The 17373-nt window shown below is 44.7% G+C and overlaps 1 protein-coding gene across 1 annotated transcript in view; it reads left to right on the top strand.

Annotated features, from left to right (window-relative positions):
- The window catches only part of SRD5A1 (steroid 5 alpha-reductase 1), a 297459-nt gene that overhangs the window by 152961 nt on the left and 127125 nt on the right, over positions 1-17373 (top strand). The window lies entirely within an intron of this gene.

Raw genomic sequence — 17373 nt, 5'->3', positions numbered from 1 at the left:
TGCACAGTATCTGGCTGCAGCCAGCACTTTTTTTTAATGGGTTTCTGCTACCAACATACAAAAGAGGTCTGTAATGCGTCTTGATGGGCTACTGTAGCCCATATACAAATGTGGTGACAAACGCGGGCATCGTCTCCCCAAGTGGATTTTTCATCCCACTACTCTGTTGGTACACATCAAAAGGTGGTCATAGCTGTTCGTACTTTCTTTCTTCTCCTGCTTTGCATTCATTATTTTTTACCAATCTACCTTGTCTTCCGGCCCTTTTCCCTTTATGTATTCCATGACCTTTTTCCTTGCCTTCTCTACCTCTTCTCCCGGCACTCCACCTTTTTCCCTCAGTGGTTCTTTTGTTGGCAAGTTCATTACTTTATTGCATTCCTCTTGGCTCCCTTGGCACTATTATATTGAACGAAGTGTTGAGGTCTCTCTACAGCAATCCTCCCATTGCCATTATTCTATTTGATTCTGTGTACCACTTGTGGGGTTCCTCCCTAAGTTTTGGGAAATCTTTAGTAAATGACATTAAATCATAGTGAGTCCAAGGTACATGGACATAAGAGAGTGTGATGGAATCATCCTCCCCTGATGATACGGTTGATATCTCTCACAGGGGCATGGTCAGTGCTACATCCGTCAGTACCGGGTGGGTGCCTGTCTGTAAATCATTATTAACCTGTGCTATTGTGATGCTCTTCATTACTTCTGTCCACTTTTATAACTTCTGTATGGCATATTGCAATTTTTCTGTTAATTTAGCATCGTCCCAAGAGTGCAGTTTGCTGTCTGTGAAACTGAGGTGGGATGTGTCCCAGGCATATGTCTGTGGTAGAGGGACTGCACTTTTGGTGTGCTGGGTGTAGCTGAGGTGCACTAGGGGATGTTGGACCATTAGGTCAGCGCATGCTAATGTCAGTATTTCCTCCCTTTGTGGTCTGTTACAGTTATCATTTACATCTGGAAGTGACATTCGTTTGTCAACCCAGTCTGTTAATAATGTGCGACACTTGGCACTGTCCGCCCTGAGGAGCATTTTCTTTTGTGCCGTTAGAGAGTTGCATGGTGTGGGGGGTGGTCCTTTTGGGCGGGGCTGCGAAATGCTTTCTTTCCTGTTACCTGGTGCAGAGGTGATGCCTTGTAGAGTCTTGGTCGACATATTTATGTTGTGCTGTGTGTGATGTACATAAATGCATATTTCCCAAATCCTTTGCCACATTGCATCGCCGTCTAAAGCACTGTCCTCCGAGTCATCGTCAAAGTTCTGTGCTCAGCGTTTTTTTACCAGGAGTGGCATCTGGCCCTCCCCTCCCCCTCGCATTCTTTTTATAACCAAGTGCTAATGCTGCTGACTTTTCCAGCAGCGTGAGCTACTTCCTCTTTTATTTCTTTCAGCGACAGTGCATCCGTCACTTTCTCAAGTTCCATTCTGTGTGCTTACTCTTTTACCAGGAGCTGAGCCAAGCTGAGAGGGTTGGTTCCCTGTCACTGAGTGCTCCGGAGTGTCTTTCTTTACTTGGCAACTGTGTTATTTGTGTTTCCTATTCTCCCCATTATTATGTCTTCTACAAGCTGGTCTTCTCCCTTATCCCCTTGTGCACCTTGTTCCTGTGATTGTGCACCTACCACAGGAAGGGATGGAAATGTCCCCATTACCTCAAGTGTTTGTTCTCTCCATCGTTCCATTTTTTCTTAACTTTTTTCTCTGAGTAAATTCCCTTTTTCACTTCCAGCAATTTCTTATGCACTTTTTCCTTCACATCGCTAGTCACATGCAAAGTCACGCAACACAGCATTTCACATCCAGAATGCATTCCATTGAAGATATCGAATTTTCCTCCCTTGAATAATCAAAATCTGTAATAAATAGGACAACTTATTCATATCAGAGGTGCCAGTCTTAGGAAACTGCAAGTCTGGTCTCTTGGCCATCAACCTATACCACCATCAAGGAACAGTAATGTTTCAAATCCCTGTCGAACGGTGACCAGGTACGTCGTAGAATCCCTAGGCGGTGAGGACTGACTGGTATCCAGATACCTTTTGCTAAGAGGGTTACCCATAGCCGGTCAGTAACTATCCCTTGTTATGCTACGCAGACAATCCAGCTGTACTTAGCATCGGGAAACAAAAGGGTGTTGACAGGCTGTCTCTGCCGCTCATTCCCAATAAAACATGAGGAAGCAGACAGTGGATAATTCAGGCAATCAGACACTCACCTGCCAGCAGAATATGTCATTATTCAAGCAGAGGGCGCACTTCAATTTTCCCACCTGGCACTTGATACTTGTTCACTGTAAGCATTCACAAGTTGGAAATAGGTAGAGGCCAAAGGTGCTGTTTTACCAGTGTCATTGCATGGCCAGAAGGAGCGATAACAGAAAAGCAGGGAGGGGTAGTAAAAGCTTCCACATCCTTGGGTTCCCACTCAAGGCAGGTCAAGGAAGTTACAGAATATGGTATACGTGCCTACATTACAAGATGAAACTTTCCATCTAACAGAGACAACACATACACAGGATAGTACATTTCTTCATATATATCGCTTCAGCTAGCGTGCAATGATATTTCATTAGGGCTGTCTTGATAGCAAGCCTTGCATCATTATATGTTTTGAGCAAACAGAAAACAGAGTTCAGTTAAGTCATGAGCTGTTCATCAAACAGTCCTTGTTATCACTGAGTAGGACAGGGCCTAGTAGGCCCAATAATGGAGTTGAACTCTAGCTGTAAGACGCTAGAGTCATATTCACAGAGAAATGCCCACTATCTAAAAGGGCCATTTGTAAAATAGTAATGTAAAATCCAACTGCTCCAGTAAGCAGGATTTCTCACTACCATTCCCAACATACCAACACATGGCAACGCTACTCCTTTCTGATCAGAAATTACCATTTTAAAATATATATGGGAGTTCTTAATGCTAACCTATGAGAGGAGCAGCCCTCACAGTAGTGAAAAACAAAATAGGCTGTTTGTCACTATTAGGACATGTAAAACATAAAAATACATGTCCTACCTTTTACATACACTGCACCCTGCCCATAAGGCTACCTAGGGCCTACCTTTGGGGTGACGTAGGTGTACTAAAAGGGGAGTTAAGGCCTTGGCAAGAAGTCTGAAATGCCAAGTCACTGTGGCAGTAAACTGCGCATGCAGTCCCTGCAGTGGCAGGCCTGAGACAGGTTTGAAATCCGACTTCTGTGGGTGGCACAATCAATGCTACAGGCCCACTAGTAGCAGTTAATTTACAGGTCCTAGGTATATGGTATACCACTTTACAAAGGACTTACAGGTACATTAAAAATGCCAAACAGGTGTGAGCTAATCATACCAAGTTTTAGGGAAGAGAGCACATGCACTTAAGCACTGATTAGCAGTGGTAAAGTGCCCAGAGTCCTAAAGCCAACAAAAAGAGGGTCAGAAAAATAGGAGGAGAAAGGCAAAACGTTTGGGGACAACCCTGCAAAAAGGGCCATTTCCAACAGGTGTATTATCAGATGTCTAGTTGTCTGACTGTTAGGCATGAATGGCTTGTATCCTGCAGAGGTATGAGATGACATTGGTGGTTGTGTGATGGACTGCATAGGTGTCTGTAATGTGGGTGTCTGGTAGTGTATATGGGTACCTGGTTATTTGTGTAATTGTATCATGGAATGTGTGGGTTTCTTACGGAGTAAATGAGTTTGATGTTTGAGTGTTTGTTTTAAGGTTCCTAAAAATATAGTACTATTGTGTATTAGACCAACACAAACTTCACAATATGTCATCAGAAAGTTTTGGCATGTCTTGGCTGGCTCACAGTACCACATCGAACCCCTAAACTGACCAGGGTAGAGATGTTGGTGGCATTCTGATTGCCAAGGAATCCATGGAAACAGATCTAACCCTTTCATTGGTCGCTCTTGCATGGCTAAGGTTAACACAAGAGAGATAAAAAAAGGCATTTTCAAAGCATTTATTGAAATTATCATATTTTTGCATAAAAAGCACATGCTGCGATTCTTGGAAAGATTAGACATACAACTGTAATTAGCATTATAAGAATGGTAAACAATATGAACAATTTAACAATGGTAATTGTTGCTCATGTTTGCCTACTCCTATCTGTATGTAATACTACACTAGAGAGAGCATAGCCAGGAGTACTTTTTCCCAGGTCATTTGGGATAGTCTAAACCCTATACCTTGGTGTTGGGTGTCAGCAAGCCAGTACATATTATCTTCTTGGCAGGATGGAGGTCGGAATCAGCAGGGCTGCGTCACAGTCACAGCTCTCAGAGGTTCTGTGATAATCCCAATATAGAAGTGATATTTTCATTGAGCTTTAGCACAGAATCTGTTTATGTAATAAAGTATCACACTGTGGCAGAGGCACAGAGCAGCACATTCGTGTACTCTATCTAAAATTAAGTGCCTCCTAATGAGGATAGCAAAAAAACGAAACAGTGGCATTGTGTTCTGAAATGTGCAACCTTGGAACTAACTGTACAGTCCACAGGGCGTTCGTCCATATCAGAAAATACAGCACATTTACAGGTTGGCAGTAAAGTGTGGAAAAGGTTACCACGAAAAAGAGATGACAACTTAAAGAGTTGAATCTAAAATAGAGACTACGCTCAAGCAATTTAACATGATGTGGAAGTCAATGTGCAGGTGTCTTAAGGCACTAAGGCCCAAGGTGCCAGCCTGCACTCTGAGGTAAAACACCATACTGCACTGGTTGGAATCTTTCAAACAGAAATGACTGAACTCCTTTTCGGCTGTGCCTCATACTGGTGTCTGCCTCAGCCAACTTAGTAAGATTTGATCTTTGACTGTGTTGAGCAGTGCTGATTGATCAAAATAATTTGCAAATTTCACTCGGGTGACAACTAATTCTGATCCCATATTGAGTCGAAACCCAGCTTAAATGCTTAAAGTATAAGTCTTACCACTCGTTGCAGCACCTTCCAACAAATACTTACATGCCTCCTCTTAATTTTCCACCAACTCTGTGTTATAGCTTTAAAAATTGACGTGACATAAAACGACCTTGTGGTTTATAAATGTTGGTATTACCCTACCAAGTGCAGCACCCATACAAGCTTGCTTGGTCTTTGACTTTTCCTATCTCGTAATACTCATTGTGACTAATAGGTTTCTTGTAATTCTGTTTCTGTGTTGCTTATCACACTCAGCAGCGAGGGGTCGGTGGCTTTTGTAATCCTCATTCTGGTATACAGTAACCCTTCTTCCATCCATTGTTCAGACAGCATAAAAACACATTCTTCTAAAATAGCTCAGGTCCTTTGAATTTGCCCATTCTTGTTAAAATATTCAAAGACCAACTCATAAGATCCCTTTTACGAATTTCAATGTGTTGACGACTGATGGTGGTTGGGCCGTGGCTGTCATGTCCCGGCAGTGGTCGAAGGATGGCTCCTCTAATTTATTGTTTATGAACAACTATTAAAGGACTTTACAACACGCACAACAATAATGACTAAAAGGCTTCCACTGACAGGTTTGGTGGTAATACCCTGTCCGCATATTATCAGGTTCTGATGGTCTGCTTACAGGCAGTGACTGAAGGGCTCTCCCTATATGCAGGCAACACTGGAAGCAATATTACCTCTTACTTCCTTATCCATGCAATATGTTCTTCACCTCTACGTAACAAGTGCAGTGTATCTGACAATTGTAGCTTTGGGTGGAGTACAGGGAGCAGATAAGAATGTGTGTTAGTGGTAAGCAATGTATACAGAAGAGTATGTGCAGCAGAGCATGCCTCCTTTCGTATTAGTATGAACTGTACTTTCCATGGTGGAAACTCTAGCTGCTTGGAAAAGCACCAAGTAGAGAAGATGCTTGATCCTTTTTTCATCTTGTGCTTTGTGTTTTCAGATCCCTGTTTGGGTTTTCATCTTCTGAAAAACATGTCAGTGTAGCAAAGACATTGTTTTGTATGGGTTGCGAGTAGAAGGATAACTGTGGGGCAACAGGAAAGAATGCACATTTGTGCTAACATTTATTTATTAAACATTGGTTGTGAAATTGCAGTAGTGAAGATTACTGGTAACTAATCACATTACTCCGGCCGTAGCAGGGGATTAGCAGCATATCTGATGCTGATTTGGGGGAAAGAAGCCAAAGTGCTTCTGTTCAATCTGCTTAAATGTCCTGCATAACACAAGACTGTAGTTTCAGATGATGTTTGATATGTACATACATTTTGGTATTTTTAAACAAAGCTCAGGAGCAGCACACAGAGGAAGCACTAAGGAAGCTGCCCTTTTATGGGTTGCAAATGTGACTTGGACTGTGATCTTGAAGGTTTAACACAAATCTCATCTAATATGAGTGACAGTGAAACCAAAAGATGAAAACTAAAACTGGAGAGAACTGTCTAAATGCACTTCTGGGGACACCAAACATCTACTAGATATTCCTATGCGTACAGCATTCTTAACCCTTTTCTACAGCCAAAAGAAGAGGAAGTGGTCAGCAGTCAACAAAATGTTAACTTAACACAAGAGTAACTCTGCAGAGAAATGAGGAATGTGAGGATATCGTCATCAGAACTCATGGGCAAGAATGACCATGATGGTAAAGACCTTCAAATGAATTACTGAGTCAACCAGCATAGACGAGTTGGGATTCACATCTGAGCAGGGCAGGAGGATGGCAAGATATTACAGTCCAACCGCTAACGATGGAGCGGTTCTTCCTAGAGTGGGTGTCACTTCCAGGGCAATGGTGGCAGAGCATGTTTAACAGCACTGGAGACTCTTTGTTTAATAGCTCTGTGCCTGGCAACATCTCCTGGTTGCATTAGCTTTCCACTCTTGACACATCATATACTCAGATTAGCGTCCTCACATTTTTTTATTTTCCCTTTTTGGTTCCCCCTTGGGATTTGCAGAATATTTCCTGTTTGTCTCTTCTGTTGGATTACCTGTTTGTGATCAGTGTATTGAAACCTGCTCTGTTGAGTTTAGGGATCAGCTCTGGTACCCTGGTCAATGCTTGTTCTCATTACAGCACTGTCTGTTGCCAAGCTGGTTAAGCAGATTAATCTCCTATTAATTATATTATCAATACCGGCTTAGTTTGATACTAATTCTTGGCTACTTACTATTTCTATTCTGCTTCATTCCTTGAGGCCTTCAACTTTTTCTTTTAAACTTTGTTTAGTATTTACTAAAACAAAATGAAACAACACCAGTCAAAAACATTCTAAATCTAAATTATTAGAGATGCAGTGAATATACATGATTCCCTGATGGGTGTCATGGCCAATGAGATACTCAACCTCACCAAGATATATGCAATATACGAGCGAAAATTAGATAATTTAGCATTTTGTGAGAAATGTCAAAGAGAGTCTCTGCTTTATATGCAATAGTCATAATCCAACAAAAGCCATTACACCAAGTGGTTAGCACAGTTTATCTGAGTCTCATCTGAGGTGTAATAATAATTGTTTATGGGTAGGCATCCTGTCTCTTCCACAATATATTGTCACCTACCATCTGCCTATAAGAGGGCTAGGGCCACAAATCTCCTGTATGCTGTTGATGAATTTCACCAACTCTAGAAGTGCTATTTTTGATCACGTATTACAGATTTGCCAACTGTAATAGAAATGGTGTGTCCCACTTTCAACCTGAAACAATGTAATTCCACTTCCTAGGCAATTGAAGTTGAGATTAAACCCATGTTTCCATAGTGTAGCCAAATGAGTCCTGCCCATTTAATACACCTGGATTTTTTGCTTTTTGGTCATCCAATTTTTTAACCTTTACTGTCGGGGAGTCACACTCCTCGAACCTCACCAACTGTAATCACTTGGTAATTGGACTGTGCTTGTTTTCTGCCAATGTCCATCTTTTAAGATAACCCCACTGTGAAGAAGCAATGGGACACTGCTCTAGTTACACTTAGAAATGTGAACACACGTGTGAGCACACTTGTACGGGCTGTGCATGTGAGACTACCATTATGTGCAGGCAGGTAATAGTACACAGATAGTCTGGCACAGAGGGATTCTACACGGATAAATGTTGTTAGTATTGATAAAAATAATGTAAATGTACGTATGATAACAACAAACTTGCATCACTGTTGTCGAATCCACCCAATGTGACTTCCTCATCAGCCCCAAGTCAGAAATACATGGTCAGGCAAACCCCACGACTTAGGCCTGAAGCAACTGATTGACAGATCACAGGTGGGGTGACACGTAGCCTGTTACACAAACTTGCAAACAGGGAAAACCCAGATTGATCCCTCAGATAGGCAGCAACACTGCAATGGTTGTAGGAGATTGGCTCCCAATCAAACACATTCCCAAAACACCATAAAAGGTCAGATGCCACATGAAGTTAGGAACACTCAGCCAATCAGAACACAGCACACACACAACACGCAGTGATCACGCGCTCTCCATGCTGGACATCTGGACATGTTGCCTACTGGCCCACATTATGACCATGCAAGGTTGAGACCCCCCCTGCGCACTTTATCCAATGGTTAGATTTATAACCCCGTAACTAGGCCCAGATTCCTTTCTTCAAAGAATTCATAGAATTGTTTTATGACTACTCAAGAAATGTATATAATAGCGCTCAGAACCAATGTACTTTGAGACAGTCATTAGACCCCCAAATCTGTACTGCTCTCCCGCCCGCTGTGTTTAATTAAACCAACTGTTCGTGTTTTGCCAAGTGCCTGTTGTCTTTAATATTTTAAGCAAAATCCACATTCAAGCAATATTTTGGTGAGCCAGGTAGGAGAGATTGTTTTTTCGAACCCGACCGCAGCCGAAAGAAGGGGACCCCACCCGTACAGATTCTCATTTGCACCACAAGAGAGGTGAGCGGACGCCGCAATTTATTGAAAGTTCTGCTTAATCTGCAGAGCGAAGGTCCATCCTGAAGCTACCGTCCGTGTGTAAGAGACTAAATCTGATCCTTAGTCCCAGCATTTGACATATGGCAAATAGGAAGAAGCATAAAAAGTTAACCTGAGCGCCCTGCCACTGACGGAAATCTGACATATTGCACATTTCATGTGTCCAAAATGCAAGCTGCAAGGTGGCCTCGGAGGCGATCCCACAGAGGTCACCTTTCTATGATAGTGGGCACATGGCTAGGTAAGGTGAAAGTGTTGTTTAGTCACTTGGACCGCTGGGCATGACACAAATGGTACGTTTGACCCCTGGTTATGACATAGGGGCGAGGCTTCACCACTTGGACCACTGGGTATGACAGACGGTACGCATAGGCCCTGGGTGTGATATAGGGCCACCACTTCGATCTTAGTTTTGAGTCTCAAAGGGTTTTCTCAGCACCATCAATTTCTTAACACTGGTGGAAACTTAAAGAATTGAGAGGTGTTTTTCACTTGGACCGCTGGGCCTGACACAGATGGCACGCATGACACCTGGGTGTGATATAGGGTGTAATTCGGTTGTTAGAAAACAAATAGGATCTTGGAGATTAGGTGTAGCTTGTGCTTGGCCGAGGAGGGCCTGTAGTTGTTGAGTTGTTCCTTCTCTGTGTAAATTTTGCTATCTTGGTCACCAAGCCGATATTAGCAGACTGTCGGACTCACTAGGGCCTGGGTACCACACTGAGCCTCCCCTCGATATCGAGCAGCATGCACTAGGAACGGCCTAAGGGTTTTTATTTTTGGGGGGGGGGGGGTTGGACAAAGTCATAATTTTTTTTCCTGTCACTTTTTTCTCTGTTCTCTTTTTATTTCCATTGTGGTTTTCAGTTGAATCATTGTTGATGATGTGGAGCTGATAAACTATTGCAACTATATTTCATGTTGAAATGCTGTCTTGTTAAGTGATTTAATGTGCATGAAGGAGTTGCTATCTTTCTCTCGAAAAAATAGTTAGTCTATATCTACTATCTCACTGCCAAAAACGGTTCGGAATGTTTTGAATTAACCATTTCACTTTCTTTCAGGTTGTGACCCTTCATATGTGTTGTTTTATGTATTGTGAAAAGTCTGTTTGATGCATCTCTGTCTAAAGTTGAGCTTGTAGCTAATACCTGCATAATCCTGTGTACATATTTCCCCATGATGCGAGAGCAGAATTTAGTATTATTTTTAATTAAAAAAAGTTAGAACTATACCAGTCCCTTACAAGAGGTTCCCAACCAATCATGGACTCTTAGTTAAGCCACATGCAAACTAGATTCCCCACGCAGGCTAAAAAGCTAGATACATTTTGCTGGAATGGCATGCACATACCAAGGCGCACACGTTCCCCTGGCCAGAGGGGGGGAACCTTCGACACCAAATGTAATAGAACGCACAAGGACACACATTCAGACCAAATTTGTAGGACGAAAGAAGGCTAAAAGAGAGGCACTGTCTTTTAGTTGGCCCGACCTTTAACCACCCAAAGCCTGCAAGCAAGGTTTCTGCACCCTCCACATCATACGTTGGCATGGAGGTTCTCTCTCTGATGCCTGGCATCCCAGTCATTCCTGCACTAGTTTGCACCAACCCGGAGGTTATGCGGTCCCCAGCTGGGCAGCGAGTCACTAGATCCAGGGCTGGTGGGATCCACAGTCTTGTAGGCCCAGATAATTCCAGTCCCATCCCATGTCAGCGCTAGGGATCTCCCAAGTTGGACCCCTCACCTGTCACGTTCAGTCATTCAATCCCCAGCAGCGCAGGGAGCATATACTCCAACCAGTCAGGTAGAACGCTCCCAGGTGGCAGGGAGGTTGATAGCGTTCATGGACATTGACATCACCAGTGGGGGTGGAGAGGGAGTTCCCAATCTTCCAGGGTCCGACGTCAAGGGGGAGCCACAGGTTACACTCACGCGAGGGTGTGCCCAGGCAATGGAAGAGATGGCAGAATGTGAGCTTGAGGGCACGTTCCCACCTAGGAGAACTGCCCACTGCATCGAGCGAAGGAGGCAGCCCAGGTGGGAGTTAGAAGAAAGGCTTGGGTTGAGGAGAGAGAACTCTCGCCTTGGAGGCGCAATGGGAGAACAGAACAGCGTCCCTTCCCCCGGAGGAGAGAGTAGCTAGACTTCAGGCTCCCCTCAAAGAGTAGTCCAAAGTAGAAACAGAAGGGAGACCCCGAACTCCACCAGATTGTCAGAGAGGGGCCGACCAAGAAATAAGAGATCAGAGTAGCCTAGGCCAAACCTAATGAAGACATAGGAGAAGCAGAATGGCACCATTACACGCACGAGAAGAGCAGCGGCGAAGACATCCACTGCTCCCCCGGAATGCACCAGTCAGACATACTGACCCCTAGAGATATAGTGTCTAGAAAAGTAGAAGAGGCCTTTGTGTGACCATTTTGCCACCTGGTGGCCCACTGGACTGAAAGGGAGAGTCAGTATCATAGTCCCTGGCCGGAGGAGGGATCCTTCAAGCCAGAGGACATGGCTATCGCAGAAGACTGCATCTGGCTCGGAGGGGGAGATCCCAATTGGAATTTCCTGTATATTAAGGAATGCATGAGAAGATGAGGACGCCACGTTGAGGGAAAAAACCAGCAGAGCTGCTCCAAGGCAAAATATGCATGTTATTACAGAAGGTCGCATCAGGGACCATCTGTGTGCCATGGGCACAGATGGACAAAGAAGGGCTCAGGACCAAACTGCCCCATTGATTGATGGGGAAGGCAAATGGATCTCATGTTTTGAGAAAAGCACCACAGGAATAACAATAGGTAATGTCAAGAGTCTGCTCAGTACCCTCATCGAAGAGCAGACTAACACAGTGGTTTCCCGAGCCCGCATCCCAGCAGTCACGCTGACTATCACCAAGCATGATGGGGCCGCATTCCATTCATTCATACACCAGATATTTACTGCCCTGAGGGAAATGTTCCCTGACTGCCCAGACGTAGTAGGATTGATGGCAGAGAGCATGACGCCTGGGGGAACCATGACTGACTTTCTAGAAAGAACGAGTGAATGAAGGGGACAAGAGACAGGACAGTCATAGACGGACACAGGACCTCAGGTTGCATTCTTTTACAACATCCGCAAAAAGGGGCTGCCCATCGAAATACAGAGTGGATGGACAGCCTAGTAGGATTAGACACCAACCCTTGGTGGGAAATACAGGCCCACGTATTAAACTACTACAGAAAGAAACAGGAAAAGGACAGGGAAAAATAAGAGCAAGCCCAAAGAGACACTGATAAGCTGGTGCAACATAAATTGAAAAAGACCACTCTCGAGGGAGCCTCGTTGACCACAAGCGTTCAGATGGCATCAGTATTGAAGGGTGCACGAGAGCAATCAGTGGTCCCAGTTCATCACCCGTATCGGGCAAATGTCGAGTGGTCCTGTCCACGCACCTGACTCCCATTGTAAGCAAATGCTCTACCTCCTCCACTCCCCAAAAGGCTGTCAGCAAACCGGAAACATCCTGGATCCAAGAGAGGGGGGTGCTGGGAGGGATTCTGTAAATGACCATCACAGTCCCATGCGAGGTGCACTGATACGCTGTTTTGCCAAGCATCTCTTGTCTTTCATTTTTTAAGCTAAATCCACATTCAAGCAACAAGTTGACCTGGAGTAGGCCATATTATATCAGTGGGTACTCATAGGTAATTTCGGGACAGTTTACTGGATTATAGGCTATGTCAATGAATTATAAATATGAGGGAAATCCACCTCAAATTGCAGTCTTACTTCACGTATGCCTATACAGTCCAATGAGATATCAAACTGCAGTGGAGCATGTAGACCAAGTTTGAATAAGCAGGTTCTAAGGTTCTACATATATTCCTAATGGATCATCCAGAATTGTCATATTTATATGGCGCATCATAGGAACAGATTCTAAGACTTTTTTCACTCTGTTGGACCAAGTAAATACTCTGCTCCCCAGCAGAGGGCTCAAAGGCCTCCCCACACGAAAGTTAAAGTTATTAGTGTTTCACTCAGCTCCTGAGGAGGAAGGGGAAGGGGAAAAAATCTGCATTTTGTAATTAGCTGTCACACTGTACAAGGGTTCAGCCAGCTCACGTCCACTGCACAAAGAAGGAAGCCCTGACCTCTAGAGCCAATACAAGATGGGCTCCCCTTTGAAGTTTTGGTGGGAAACTCCCTTGCAGTGATGTTCGCTAGGGGTGGAGCTGGGGTCCCTAGAGGAAATGTGCACATAGAGCACTTGACAGAGCTATATTGGATTATCCCAACATGCTGTGCAGGATCGTTTGGAGGGGTGTTGTAGCATCCCAGGATTGTTTCCTTCAACCCAAAGGGGAGAGGGGGAGGTTATGGACCACCACATGTCCTCCCGGTTCATAAATCACTTATCACAAAAAGTATGGTAGCACACTAAATGATACTGTTGTTCCTGCTATCTGATTGCGAAAGGATGTTTATTTCGCTCTTCATGTGCAACAGTTTGACCTGTTCTTAAATATCTGACCAAAACGGGAACACCATAAGTTATGTTGCCCCACGCTGTTTTGCCCCGATTGTTTGTACATCCAAAACATTCTGACCGGCTAAGAATTACATGGGTACAGAGTAATCTCTGCTGCCAGACACAACCAAACTCAGTTTGCGTAACTGCCTTCCTGGTGGTCTACAAGCCAGGACAAAGGATGTGATTTTCACTTTCTATGTGTAACACTGTGTCTGCTTTCAACTATCCGACCAATACAAGAACACACCATAAGTTTTGTTGCCCTCATTCTTTTGCCCCCATTATATGTACATCTAAAACATTCTGGCCTACTCATACGTGTATAAACTACACGGGTACAGAATAAAGTCTTCTGCCTGACAAACCAGACTCAATGTATCTAACTGCCTCCCTGGGAAACTACATTTCCCATCACTCCTTGGCGCGGCTAAATCTAATGATTCACTAAGAGCACCATGATGTGGTGCCAACGACATTGGCTCCTCGACACTGCGGGGGCCTTGAAATTACCGAACCTGCGCCATTGTGCTGTACTAGCAGCTGGAAGCAGGGTTCTTTAGGTGCCACAACACGGTGTACCTTTTGACGAAGTGAGTAAGTATGGGTTTCCTTTGGTTACCTGCGTCTCGTTCTTCTCTGGAAGTGATTGCCCGATTAGCGCAATGGCAAAAGTGTTTGTCTTTGGGGATGCCTATGTGAGCCAGAGTGACATTTATCCTTATTTTTAATGACAGCAATGTTACTTACAAAACTTATGGTGCTGGTTCCTCAGTGTACGGGGCTTATGCACAGATAAATAAGGCTCTGGGATCAGCGAGTATATGTTTGAATAACAGTACTACCATAGACATCCTGAAGATTGTGAACTGGTGTGTGATCATACGGCATCTTTGAAAAATAAGTTTTTGTCTCATAACCACCTAGTGGAGGTACCAGGGTGATATGGGTACATGGTCATTCATTTTTTTACATGAACCGAATGTCTTAGCAACTGTTGCCACGGGGTCCACTCAATCAGAGGATCTGAGTGTATGCTTGGAGGTTACTGAGACTTTCTAATTTTCCTGAGCCTAGCAACTTGTAATTCGAACGCTATCATTGATGATAAGTTCACTAATGACTATGTTTCCATATATTGGCTGCCTCATTGGTTGTACAGATCTCTCACTTTATGCAAAGTTACCTCAACTTATTAACCAAGAAGGGGCATGATCACCTGGTCAAAGCAGTCTTCCAGTGCTTGGCATGTCTGTAAGATGCATTTACCAAAGATGATCATCTGGATAACACCCCTGAATTTGAGTATGAAACTTCCTTGTGGGAATCTTTGATCTTTTCCTTATTAATATAGTGTGTCACTACCAACTACACCATCCTCATCTGAGCAGGAGCAAGCATCCCCTATACTTAAGGGTAAGGATATCTCTTTATTTTGTTGGCTCAAATCGCTACTTGCCTAGCCCTAGCATCTGTTGTCTAGTTGACAAATAAAAAACAGAAATAGGGATTTATTTAAAAATTACACTTTTCCCCCTCATGCCGATTTTTTTTTTTTTTAGTGACACAATTACCATATAGACAAGAATGCATGTTTTCATAGCAGAATAGTTGATTTTTGTCTGCAGTGATTTGCAGTGACTGTCACTTGCATGATCACATGTGTTTGTGAACTAGGAATACTAGTGATAAAAAAGATATACATTGACTAATTTTATCTGTAAACTTTGAGTGTTGTATAGTGTTCTAATTAGATTGAGGCATTAGTACACCATATCAGGTAGGCATCTGCAACTCTGAGGAATGCCCCAGACCAGGATAGGCTCATTGTGAGGGCAGAAACAGGTCGCTGCTTTGAGGCGGGGTGAGCCATTATTCTCCGGAGTATTGTCCTTGTGTTTTTAGTCACACCACCAATAACAGTAAAAATATTGGTAGTCCTTAAGGTTTTTTTTTGTAGATCTGGATCCTCCTACTGTCCAGTGGTGTTTTATCTAAGCACTCCCTCTTCTTCTAGCTTCACCAGGAGGTCGAGTCCATCCTGGTGGCATGGTACTACCAGGGTGGGGAGAGGAGGCCAGTGATGAAGCATGCCACTACTAAGTGTGTGAGACTGGCTCTTCCATAAGGAATAACTTTCCTTCACTCTGAAACTAGTGTTCCAGTTACTTCCCAACTTGGGATCTGAGGTTGTCGACCTAATGTAGGCAACAACCTGTATCGTATAGTGTGCACCCATACTTTTTGTGATAAGTGAGACATCCCACGATTGGACAAGAGTGCTTGGCATCTAGAACTTTCAACCATAACTTGTAAAATCATAACAAGGTAGAAACAGAGAGTTCGGCCCCTGATTTGGATGAGACAACACAATGGATAGCAGGAAAGAAAAGCCCCTGGATGCCGTGATAGACTCAGGACTCTGGGCCTGATTTAGATCTTGAGCAGCAGAGACCAGCAAAGGAGAAAAGCTGGCTCAGGGATCCAGTGAAACCTGCTCCCACCACAGTACACCATCTGCTCCTGGTGGCTGGAGCCCACCACCAGGAGTAAAACGAGCCCAGCATCTTCAAAATAGGCCCAACGGGTACTGAGTTAGGTATCTGCAGGGTTAGCTCATTTTATGTGCCTGAAGTCAACCAGCAGAGCATGTGGGGCTCCATCGTGTTTTCTATGATTTCCCCCAAGGGAGGATCAAGCCCCCATGGGATGAGGCAACACTCTTTTAAAAAAAATAAAAAAAAAAATAATAAGGATGCCATGAGGAGTGAGCATGCTGGGGGACCCCTCCAACGTACTTGGATTGTCCCTTGGACCCCCATCTCCCAAGGGGCCAACTCAGTGAAGACCCGAGGTCCAGGACCCCATCGCCAGACACACGCTCGACCCTATCTTCTCCGCCAGCAAACACGTCTTCTTCAGCCACGCCTCCGCCCTACACTGGACCGACCACAGCTGCGTCCACTTCACATTCCGACGCGAGACCCGCCACCTCCGCACTCAACCCATCCCTCGTCGACAGTGGAACAAGATCCCTGAAGAGCAACTCTTCTCCGCACTCGCCGCCAACCAACCCACCCTCACCACCGACCCCAACGACGCAGCCCTCAACCTCACAAACTGGATCTCCAACTGCGCAGACAACCTTGCTCCCCTCAAACGCACGCATCGACAGACCAACACCTAAAAACCTCTCTGGTTCTCTGACACCCTCAAAGAATCAAAGAAAACTTGTCGCGCCCTTGAGAAAGCCTGGCGCAAGGACCACACCGCTGACAACATGACCGCCCTCAAGAACGCTACCCGCGAACACCACCACCTGATCCGCACTGCCAAAAGGAACTTTTTCACCGACAGACTGGACAAAAACAGCCACAACAGCAGAGAACTCTTCAGCATCGTCAAGGAGTTCTCCAACCCCAGCGCCAACGCCGTCACGCCCTCACAGGATTTGTGCGAATCCCTCGCCACTTTCTTCCATCGCAAGATCATGGACCTCCACGACAGCTTCGGACACCAGACCCAACCAAACACCACCGAACCTGCATCCCCGGCCATCACCCTTTAACAACTGGACCCACATCAACACGGAAGAAACCAAATCCATCATGAACTCTATCCACTCCGGCGCCCCTTCGGACCCCTGCCCGCACTTCATCTTTAACAAAGCCGACGACATCATCGCCCCGCACCTCCAGACCATCATCAACTCTTCTCTTTCTTCTGCTACCTTCCCCGAATGCTGGAAACACGCCGAAGTCAACGCCCTACTAAAGAAACCTACGGCTGACCCGAGCGACCTGAAAAACTTCCGCCCCATCTCTCTTCTGCCTTTCCCAGCCAAAGTAATAGAGAAGACCGTCAACAAACAGCTGACCACCTTCCTGGAAGACAACAACCTGCTCGACCCCTCACAAACCGGATTCTGAACAACCACAGCACTGAAACCGCCCTCATCTCAGTCACAG

This window comes from Pleurodeles waltl, chromosome 2_2, assembly GCF_031143425.1.
Source record: "Pleurodeles waltl isolate 20211129_DDA chromosome 2_2, aPleWal1.hap1.20221129, whole genome shotgun sequence".
NCBI lineage: Eukaryota > Metazoa > Chordata > Amphibia > Caudata > Salamandridae > Pleurodeles > Pleurodeles waltl.
This window is presented reverse-complemented; position numbering and strand designations above follow the sequence as displayed.